General features: G+C 41.5%; 1 pseudogene; it reads right to left on the bottom strand.

The window, feature by feature from the left end:
- Window positions 1-1,456: 1,456 nt before the first annotated feature.
- Window positions 1,457-10,456, bottom strand: LOC149233752 (G-type lectin S-receptor-like serine/threonine-protein kinase At2g19130 pseudogene; annotated as a pseudogene).
- Window positions 10,457-10,739: the final 283 nt, after the last annotated feature.

Genomic DNA, 10,739 nt, shown 5'->3' with positions numbered 1-10,739 from the left:
TATGACACAATGGCAATACCTACTGGAATTTGTTACGTTCAACGAGATTCATGCAAACTACCGGATCTGGAATTCAATATTTGATCCTATTTTGTATTATATGCTTGAAGAAAGAAAATGCCTGGAATTCAATATTTGATCCTATTTTGTATTATATGCTTAATGAAAGAAAATGCCATTAAAAGGGGAGCAATCACTTTTTTGTATTGTATACTAATTTCTGTTGTGAATTAATTTCACTTATGTTTTGTGCCATTTTGAGCAAGTTCTTGAGGCGTTGTAAACTGATCCCTTTAGGCTCCGGTGACGCCTATGGTAAAGAGTGGCCTCTGTATTGGGTTGGTCTACAGCCAAAGCAGAACATTTGAGAAAGAGGAAAGAAAGGGCGTTGAGAAAAACAATAACGCATAAGAACAAAGGTAACATACCATCTGCCCAACGAGATAGAACGGGTTCGACATTCAGATCAAAAGGGGTTGCGTAATTGATTGATCAGCATCACATCAGAAAACACCAATCGTCATACGTGAAGTTTTATCTGTAATCCTCCCCATCTGCGTATTCATCCCAGTTTGTTTGTTATCGATGTGGAGATTCAGGGGAGCATTCTGGCAGCTAAGTGAGTGGTTCGGTGTCTGGAGGGTTCTCTCATTAACTTTAAAACAACCACGCAAAACAATGACACATAAGAACAAAGGTAATAGGTAAGAAGAATGTAACAGAAGTAAGAACAACACTAACAACAACTAAGAACAATGCTAATAACAACGCTGACAGATTCAGTAGCTTACCTTGATGTTGCAAAAGTTACCAAGGTAACTTTGACCTCGCAGAGGAACCGAGAGGTAAGAGCGTAGAGCTCATATGTCCCCGCCAGGCAGAAGGACCAGATGTCATAGATTGCCAATGTCATAAATGGCCAGATGTCACAAATGGCCAGATGTCACAGGTGGTAATAGACTGCCAATATCGGAAATGGCCAGATGTCACATGTGGTAAACCATGGCAAGATGATTTATGTCGGTCTAACACTGTGCTTACTTTACCTTATAATTTAAAGACCAAATAACATTTAGTATCATGAATTAATGCTAGCATTAGTTTGCGGTTTTCGAAATGTTTAGAAATATGAATCGTACATTCATTCGACATAATAACCATGGTTATGGCCTCCCCGCCCCGGAAAGAGGCCAAATAAGATGGCCAAAAATTCTATTGCTCTTCGGAAATAAGTCGATAGAAAAAACTATGACAAAACCTAGATAAAACATTCGAAAACTTATGTACTTGCCACCTAGCTAATGTTAACTCGACCATTTGTTCGATTACTATAGTCCGGTGCCTAACTGCAGAGACTAATAAGATGGAATATATAATTATATAATAAACAATTTCATCCAATAATGAAGAGAGGCCATCTTCATTCAAATTTCTTTATTTACTTTGTATATGAATTTTGTACAATAATTTTGGATGCGTAATGCGATGTAGAAAAAGGGAAATTACAGGATCTGCCATGAAGACACCTCAAATTTCACAAAAGATTATGTAGAGGTTCTGTAAAAAATATTATCGAGGTTCTAAAGTGGAGTGGACGGACTAGCAGTGTCGTTGCGTACACATGCAGTAGAGGTACTTTTATCCCAGAAGAAAACGACTGGACCGTCATCACAGGTATCGAGAGAGTGGGGAATTGGGGGAAGAGAGGGTACGTTTACAATGCCTTCCAATATCTGCAGCACTTCACTCATTGACGGCCTCGCTTCTTCGTCGTCCTGAATGCACCATCCTGCCACTGTGGCAGCCCTCTCCACTTGTTCCGCGTCTGCATCGTTCAACAATTCCTTGTCCAGTACCTCCATGTCGTTTCCGTTGCTGATGTGAGTTGCAGCCCAAGCCGGAAAGAACAATTCGGACGATTCAGAGACCTTGTCCATGTTTCTTTGCCCCACAATTATTTCAAGCAACGTTATTCCGAAGCTATAGACATCGGCCTTCACAGTGATCGGCAGACCTGAGAGCCACTCGGGGGCCAAGTACCCTCTCGTTCCTCTCATGGTCGTCAGAACCTTACTATACTCTCTGCCGAGGAGCTTCGCCATTCCAAAATCGGCCACCTTCGGGCAGAAATTGGAATCGAGGAGGATATTTTCGGGCTTGATGTCGCAGTGAATAATGCGGTCCTTGCACTTCTCGTGCAGGTAAACAATTCCCCGGGCAGTTCCCACTGCGATGCTGAAACGCGTTTTCCAGTTCAACAACTTGTGCTGTTCATCATTTCTCTGGGATTTCTTGAATAGGAAGGAGCTGAGGCTGCCATTAGGCATGTATTCGTACACCAACAGTCTTTGGGAGCCCTCTGTACAAAACCCAAGCAGCCTAACCAAATTCACATGCTGGGCTACTCCGATGGTACTCACCTCCATGCAAAATTGCTTTTCTCCTTGGCTCACGCTCTCCAACTTCTTAACTGCCACCGGAGAGCCATCTGCTAAAGTCCCTTTGAAGACGGAGCCGAAACCCCCACCTCCCAGACGCTCAGAAAATTTCTTCGTTGCATTCTGCAACGCTCTGTAAGTGAATAAAGTTAGCCCGGTGGTGACATATTCTGTGGAAAGCAAAATGGAACGCTTCCAAAACCAGATAAACAACAACACAAACGTCAAAATAGCAAGCAGGCCACCTACGACACCGCCCACCACGCCTGCGAGTTTGGTCTTCTTGTTGGAATTGACGGAATGAGGCACATCAGCGGCATCTAACCGCAGAAACAGAGAGATCCCGTTGGAAGTATCGTACAGATTTAGTAATTCACTGAACCACATTACACACCTCTGCGAAGTGCCGTTAATGTAAGCGTATGCGGTGCAGGAGCAATTGCTGAGACAGGCTTCCTGGCACCGGTTTTGGCCTTTGTATTCAACCCCGTGAGAGGGCACAGATGTGCCACTTATTTCTACAAACCCGTCGGTGCTGCTCTGGTTTCTCGCATGACTGCATCGCAACGGCGTCTTCCGAACGCAGCCGCTTGACCACTGCTGAGATTTCCATTCTTGGCTGTCTCTGGGGATAAAACCCGGCACGCAGTTGCAGGACTGAACATTATTATTATTGCACGATCCATAAGGCCTGCATATGGCATAAACCTCGCATTGAGTGACGGGCCGTTGCCAAACCATCATCCATTCTTTATTTTCCAGCAATTCCACTCGAAGTTTTCCTGACTCATTATCCACAAAGACACGGATTCCCGCCTGCAGTAGAGTAAAAGTAAAATACAAGGACGAACCGTTTCTGAAATATGTAACAGCGGACCGATCTGCGGAGTAGTCAGGAACATTGCTGAAAGATTGGCCGTTCCAAAGACCGCTGTGCCAATATGTGGTGTCGTTATTCCACATCAGCACGAACTGGACGGCTCCATTTGGATCCATTTGCAGGGTGAAGGGTCCAGGACTCGGGTCCCAAGAGCTCCTCCACGCAAACAGCCTCTGGCTATCGCTAAACTTCATGTTGAAATCATAATTTCAACGCTGCCTACATACACATCCAAAACCGCCAGCATGAAACCACAAACCGCCCAGACGATATCGCACCACCTTCCAGCGAAAAGCAGTTTCCGTATATTGGCCTCCGATGCGTTTTGGTGCAGGCACGTGGCTCTCGCCTAACGTAAGCAGCTCTGACATATCGGGAGCTATCGTTCACTCAAGTGAGGGCTTCTGATATCTCTCTCCACCGTCGGATTTACTCCATCGCTCTCCACCGTCGATCAACCAAAGCTGCTCCAAACCTGCATACGGCAAATATTAAATGTTGCGTGGAGTAATTTAAAAACTTGGTTGACCATACCCTTCTTTAATGCATTGTCATAAGCTTAGGTGAATAAGTTTAGTTAAGTTTTTTTATATATATTTATATACGGCATGTATTAAATATGAACTCGTATGTAACAAGTTTTTTTATGTTTTGAGTGTTGACTTTTTAATGTATGTATGGCACACGGGAGGCAATGAAAAAGGTGTGTGTTCGCAGCAGCGAAAAAAAATGAGAGAGATGTATGCACAGCAGTGCGAAGAAATTACAATGAACAGGTTGTAATGTTTTTTTTTGGGTGGCATTTTGTAAAACAGAGGTGTAAGAGAAAACCATGTGTGGTTTTGCACAGCAGTGCATAAAGAAAATGGTGGAGCGTGTTTTTTTTGTAAGTCTGTGTAAATTTTATTACAGCAGTAAACTTATGTAAACTTTTATTACAGCAGTAAGTTGTTTTTCACACCAGTGAATGTAAATGGAGGTTTTACAGCAGTAAATGTTAATGGGAATTTTTCCAGCAGTGTAAATTCTCATATGGATACAGAGCAAATGTTTTTTTTGTTTTAATGAATAGAAATCTTTTATGGTGGTGAAATCCTCTGTTCCTCAGTGAAATTTTTTTTAAGTCTTCCTGTGCACAAGAGGATCCTGTGGAGGTAAAACAGAGCATTGCCTCTGTGTGTTTGAATGTTTGGTTTTTGGTATTTTCTCCCATTGAAAAATACCCAACAGTGGTATCAGAGCTGGCTCAGGCTCTTTAAAGAAGTTAAAGAAGCTGAAGGGAGAAGGTTGTTGCTGCAGCAAAACTTCTCAGGCAGACAGAAGACTCAGACATCAAAGGATTCAGGGATTTCAAAAGTTTTTTTTTGTTGCTGAAGAAACAGTCAGTTGTTTTTAAACATACACAGTCAAGGAATGGCTAGCACAAGCACTGGTATGGGTATGTTTAACACCCAGCTCCCACAGTTTAATGGGAAGAACTATGACTACTGGTCAATAACTATGAGAGCCCTGTTTGCTTCTCAAGATTTATGGGAAATAGTTGAAGATGGTTTTGAAGAACCAGCAGATGAAACTGAGTTCAATGCATTAACTCAGGGAGAGAGAGATCTCCTGAAGAGCAATAGGAAGAAGGATGCAAAGGCCATTTTATTGTTGCATCTAGCAGTAGACCAGAGTGTGTTTCCAAGGTTAGCAGCAGCTAAGACAGCAAATGAAGCATGGCAAACCCTCAAGATAGTCTATCAAGGCATGGAGAGAGTGAAGACAGCAAAACTACAATTGCTGAGAAAAGATTTTGAAAACTTGAACATGAAGGAGTCAGATAACATTGAATCATTCTTCACTCATGTGATTGGTGTAATCACACAAATGAGAACTCATGGAGAAACAATTGAAGATAGAAGAATAGTGGAGAAAATATTGAGGGTCTTACCCTCAAGGTTTGATGCCATAGTCACCACCATTGAAGAGACAAAGGATCTCTCAAACTATTCAGTTGATGAGCTACATGCATCACTGATAACACATGAGCAGAGGTTGAGTAGGAATGAAAACTCATCTCTTGAGCAAGCCTTCAAGACCCAGATGTCCTTTGGAAGAGGAAGAGGTCAAGGAAGAGGAAACAGAAGAGGAAGAGGCAGAAGCCAGAACAGAGGTGGAAGGAACAACCCATCAAATGCACAAGGAAGAGGCAGCAATCCAAATCAGAACCAAGGTCAAGGCAGCAGCCAACAAAGAGATCAGTATCAAGCTCAAGGACAAAGGTATGATAAATCTAATGTTCAATGCTATTATTGCAAAAAGTATGGACATTATGCTAGTGATTGTAGAAAGAAGCAACATGATAAGAACAGCAGACAAAATGCAAATGTTACAAGAGAAAACAGCAGTCAAGAAAATGTCCTGTTAACTTGTAACATGGCTGAAACACATAGTGAGGACATATGGTTTTTAGACTCAGGTTGCAGCAACCATATGACAGGGAATATAGCCCTCTTTTCAGCCTTAAATCAGAATTTGAAATCAGAGGTTACACTAGGAACTGATTGTAAAGTGTCTGTTATGGGAAAAGGGGAGATAAAAATATTTACAAAGAAAGGAGAAAGGAAAACCATAGCAGATGTCTACTATGTCCCCGGAATGAGATGTAACCTATTGAGTGTTGGACAGCTTATCCAAAAGGGTTACAATGTTTACTTTGTAAATGATGTGTGCACCATCATGGACATACCACCCAGCAAAAGATGCATTGCTGAAGTGAAGATGACAAGGAACAGGATGTTCCCTCTCCGGATCAGGGCAGACTTTAAGAACAAAAGGGAAATGGCAGCAGTCACCCAAGAGGCCTTCCAAAGCGTGCCAAAGGATGAGAACTGGTTATGGCACATGAGATTCGGGCATCTAAATTTTGGAGGTCTAAACTTATTGAGCAGAAAAGGAATGGTAAAGGGATTATCATTGATAGAGAAACCGGACAGCCTATGTGAAGGCTGCATTTTGGAAAAACAACACAGAGAAAGTTTTCCATCAGGGAAGAGCATAAGGGCAAAGACACCCTTAGAGATCATCCACTCAGACTTATGTGGACCAATGCAAGCTCCATCATTAGCAGACAGCCTATATTTCTTGACATTCATTGATGATTTTACAAGAAAGACTTGGATATATTTCCTCAAGAACAAAAGTGAAGTCTTTGAGAAATTCCAAAACTTCAAAGCACTTGTGGAGAACCAAAGCGGGCTGCACATAAAAGTATTGAGAACTGATAGAGGAGGTGAGTATATCTCAAATGAATTCCTAAAGTTTTGTAGAGAAAATGGAATACATAAACAGTTCACAACTCGGTACACTCCGCAGCAAAATGGAGTTGCTGAAAGGAAGAACAGGACCATCATGGATATGGCGAGGAGCATGCTGAAGGCAAAGCATTTGCCAAATGAGTATTGGGCTGAAGCTGTACATTGTGCAGTTTATATATTGAACAGGTGTCCTACAAAAGCAGTGTTGAACAAAGTGCCAGAAGAAGCATGGAGTGGGAGAAAGCAAGGTGTCACCCACTTGAGAGTTTTTGGATGTGTGGCCTATGCACACATACCAGATCAGCTAAGGAGGAAGTTGGACAGCAAAGGGGAGAAATGCATCTTCATTGGATACAGTGATGAATCCAAAGCCTACAGGCTGTACATCCCATCTACCAAGAAGTTCTTTGTAAGCAGGGATGTTCAATTCATTGAAGAGGAAGCTTGGGATGGAAGCATAGAGAAAACAGTGAATGTCAAGAACTGTTTGTCTCATGATGAAGATGAAGAGGAGGTGGCTGAAATGCATCCCCAAACAGCAGCGCCAACACAAGGACAGCAAGGGACACCATTGAGGATAAATGAAAGTGCTTCTCCAAGCACACCACCAGGAGGAAATTCAAGTGCGTCTTCAAGCGCTTGCACACCAAATGAACGAGGTAAGAAGTTTAGAAATCTAAGTGACATTTATGATGAAGGAATGAATTCCTTATTTGCCTTGTATTGTCATGTTGATGATCCTATTCATTTCGAGGATGCAATCAAAGATAAGAAATGGATAGAAGCTATGGATGAAGAGATGAATGCCATAGAGAGAAACAAAACATGGGATTTGGTTGAGCTACCAAAAGGTAAAGAAGTTATTGGAGTCAAATGGGTCTACAAGACCAAGAGCAATGCTGAAGGCAAGATAGAAAGGCACAAGGCAAGGCTGGTTGTCAAAGGCTACAAGCAGCAGTATGGGAGAGATTATGAGGAGACTTTCGCACCGGTTGCAAGAATGGAAACCGTGAGAGCAGTGTTGTCTATAGCAGCTCAAAACAAATGGAAAGTCTACCAAATGGATGTGAAATCAGCATTCCTAAATGGAGCGTTAATGGAAGAGGTCTATGTGGAACAGCTTCTCGGATATGAGAAGAAAGGTGAAGAGCACAAAGTGTGCAAATTGAAGAAAGCTCTTTATGGGCTGAAGCAAGCGCCAAGAGCATGGTACAGCAGGATAGATTCATATCTATTAGATAATGAATTTGACAAATGTGAAGGAGAACCCACCGTCTACATCAAGGAAAATGATGGTAAAATTTTAATTGTTGTCTTGTATGTAGATGATGTTATTTTCACTGGAAATGATATTTGTCTTATTGAGAATTTTAAATCAATCATGAAGGATGAATTTGAAATGACTAACATGGGTTTGTTGAGATACTTCTTAGGCATAGAAGTAGATCAAAATGAAAAAGGAATTTTTATCTCACAAGCAAAATATGTAAATCAAGTATTGGGCAGATTTAACATGCAAGAATCCAAGGCAGCAATCACTCCCACAGTGATGGGATTAAAACTCAGCAGAGAGGACAGCAGCAAGGATTTTGATCCTAGCTTGTATAAAAGCATTGTGGGCAGCCTTATGTATTTAACAGCAACTAGGCCTGATTTAATGTATGCTGTTAGTTTGATTTCCAGGTTCATGGAGAGGCCGAAGGAGGCACATTGGCAGGCAGCAAAGAGAATTTTGAGGTATGTCAAAGGTACCAAAATGTTTGGAATTTTATATCATGCCTCAGAACATTCAGATTTGGTTGGGTACACAGATAGCGATTGGGCTGGAAGTGTAGATGATCGGAAGAGCACTTCCGGTTATGTTTTTAACATGGGTTCAGGAGCCATCTCATGGGCTTCTAAGAAGCAGTCCATTGTAGCATTGTCTACAGCAGAGGCTGAATATGTGGCAGCTATAGCAGCAGCATGTCAAGCAGTGTGGATGAGGAGAATGTTGAGAAGCTTAGGCCAAGAGCAGGCAAAAGCGACAGTCATTTTTTGTGACAATAGCTCAGCTATTGCATTGTCAAAGAATTCAGTGTTTCATAAGAGAACGAAACACATTGATACAAGGTTTCACTACATCAGAGAATTGGTGAACAATGGAGAAATTGTCTTGGAACATTGCAGGACTCAAGAACAGGTTGCGGACATCTTGACAAAGCCACTGGATCAGAAAAGCTTTGAATTTTTGAGGAAGTGTCTCGGTATGACCGAATGCCCAGCTGTTGAAATTAAAGGGGAGTGTTGAAATCATAATTTCAACGCTGCCTACGTACACATCCAAAACGCCAGCATGAAACCACAAACCGCCCAGACGATATCGCACCACCTTCCAGCGAAAAGCAGTTTCCGTATATTGGCCTCCAATGTGTTTTGGTGCAGGCACGTGGCTCTCGCCTGACGTAAGCAGCTCTGACATATCGGGAGCTATCGTTCACTCAAGTGAGGGCTTCCGATATCTCTCTCCACCGTCGGATTTACTCCATCGCTCTCCACCGTCGATCAACCAAAGCTACTCCAAACCTGCATACGGCAAATATTAAATGTTGCGTGGAGTAATTTAAAAACTTGGTTGACCATACCCTTCTTTAATGCATTGTCATAAGCTTAGGTGAATAAGTTTAGTTAAGTTTTTTTATATATATTTATATACGGCATGTATTAAATATGAACTCGTATGTAACAAGTTTTTTATGTTGAGTGTTGACTTTTTAATGTATGTATGGCACACGGGAGGCAATGAAAAAGGTGTGTGTTCGCAGCAGCGAAAAGAAATGAGAGAGAGATGTATGCACAACAGTGCGAAGAAATTACAATGAACAGGTTGTAATGTTTTTTTTTGAGTGGCATTTTGTAAAACAGAGGTGTAAGAAAAAACCATGTGTGGTTTTTCACAGCAGTGCATAAAGAAAAGGGTGGAGCGTGTTTTTTTTTAAGTCTGTGTAAATTTTATTACAGCAGTAAACTTATGTAAACTTTTATTACAGCAGTAAGCTGTTTTTCACACCAGTGAATGTAAATGGAGGTTTTACAGCAGTAAATGTTAATGAGAATTTTTCCAGCAATGTAAATTCTCATATGGATACAGAGCAAATGTTTTTTTTGTTTTAATGAATAGAAATCTTTTATGGTGGTGAAATCCTCTGTTCCTTAGTGAAATTTTTTTTAAGTCTTCATGTGCACAAGAAAATCCTGTGGAGGTAAAACAGAGCATTACCTTTGTGTGTTTGAATGTTTGGTTTTTGGTATTTTCTCCCATTGAAAAATCCCCAACACTTCATGCCTCCCAACCATGTATTTTGCGGATAGTCAAAGCTCTGCCAAATGATTTGAGTGTTATTCTTGGCACTCACAACAACCAAGTTACCAGAATCCGTTATCACAGCAGAAGAAGGCTTATTCCCATTTCCCTTGGAAGACCAAATGGTGGATCTTCCATAACACAAAAGGAGACTCCCGTCCTCTGTGAGATTAAGAACGCTGGACGAGTTCTCCAGCGGTTGCTGCACGTTGGCCACCCAAACGACTGTCTGCTGTGAAGTCTGGGCATACCAAATTCCTACATACCATTTTTCAGCATTGTTGTGGTTGAGATTGAAAAATCCAAATTTAAAGATACCGCCTTTAGAAATCCTGGTCTGATTACCAGTGAGAGAGGAGCCCAACACTATTATGTCGGAAGCTGCATTTTTCGCATTGGCAGGTTTTATATGAAGAAGCAGCAACACAAGCAGGAGAAAAAAACAAGACAGAATCTGTGGAAATTGCTCTCTCATATTTTTTTCACTGATCCCCATCCTAAAATCAATAATCACTAAGCTACCCTGCTGCCACACCAGAGTCTCAACCCCATTATAGCGTGTTCATGAGTCCTGTGTGTTCAGCTTGAACGAGACCATACGGTATCCCCATTATAACGTTTTCAATGATTGCGAGCTGGCTTTTGAATTTTGAACGCCATTCTAACGTGTTTGATACTTTATCATAATACTTGATACTTTACCATGTGATGTTCATGATTGTGGTTTGGCTTTTCAATTGTCAAGACTATGGTTCGGTCTTTCTTCAACTTGAACGACT

Source organism: Pinus tabuliformis, chromosome J (genome assembly GCF_031772625.1).
Source record: "Pinus tabuliformis cultivar Carrire ecotype Pingquan chromosome J, CPIR1, whole genome shotgun sequence".
Taxonomy (NCBI): Eukaryota; Viridiplantae; Streptophyta; class Pinopsida; order Pinales; family Pinaceae; genus Pinus; species Pinus tabuliformis.
This window is presented reverse-complemented; position numbering and strand designations above follow the sequence as displayed.